Source organism: Sinocyclocheilus grahami, unplaced genomic scaffold (genome assembly GCF_001515645.1).
Source record: "Sinocyclocheilus grahami isolate Dianchi unplaced genomic scaffold, SAMN03320097.WGS_v1.1 scaffold1094.1, whole genome shotgun sequence".
Taxonomy (NCBI): Eukaryota; Metazoa; Chordata; class Actinopteri; order Cypriniformes; family Cyprinidae; genus Sinocyclocheilus; species Sinocyclocheilus grahami.
The window spans coordinates 52,240-52,895 of record NW_015506273.1 but is presented as its reverse complement, the minus strand read 5'-3'; the positions used below and the strand labels follow the sequence as shown (position 1 = coordinate 52,895).

The 656-nt window shown below is 33.4% G+C and overlaps 1 protein-coding gene across 1 annotated transcript in view; it reads right to left on the bottom strand.

The window, feature by feature from the left end:
* Positions 1–656, bottom strand: part of LOC107566705 (NACHT, LRR and PYD domains-containing protein 3-like) — a 168,944-nt gene that overhangs the window by 161,537 nt on the left and 6,751 nt on the right. The gene's annotated exons all lie outside the window — the stretch shown is intronic.

Below are 656 nucleotides of genomic sequence, written 5' to 3'. Positions count from 1 at the left end.
GGAAAAATATCTTCAGATACAGAAAGTTGAAATATCCATTTAGTGTCAGTTTTTCTTTTCAATTGATTCAAATGTAAAGTTTAGACACATATGTAATACAATATTTTTCCCTAATCAAAAACTAGTTTTCACAACCCTTTAATAAGGAATCAATTCCGCAATCTTTAGGAATCACCTTTAACTGAGAAAGATTAAGCAATACAACCCCATTCTTCAAAGTGTGATTTACAAAATTAGCAATTGATGGTGGCAAGAAAAATGTAAAACCCCTAACGAGCCCATCTTTAATTCTGACAGAATGTAAACCAACCTGATCAGCCAATGACTGTATAGTCTTCCATTGACCTAATATTAATCAGATCGATAATCTTAGTGATACCAGCAATTTTGCACCTAAAGCACCCAATTTAGACACTGATGAGCTTTGATTAAATCATGGTGCATTTGTCCTTCAAAGTCCAACTTATTTACAGTACTCTTTATTAGTTAAACGTTCTGCTTGCAGTTGAAATGGCTTTCATTTTGTCAAGTTGTATCACATACACACTACAGTGGTGAATTTAACAAATGTTATGCTGTGATGCAAAACACACGAAATACCTTTTGGTAGATGATGGTTTTTTCTCACTGAATTTCGGTGGTTCATCTTTTGACCA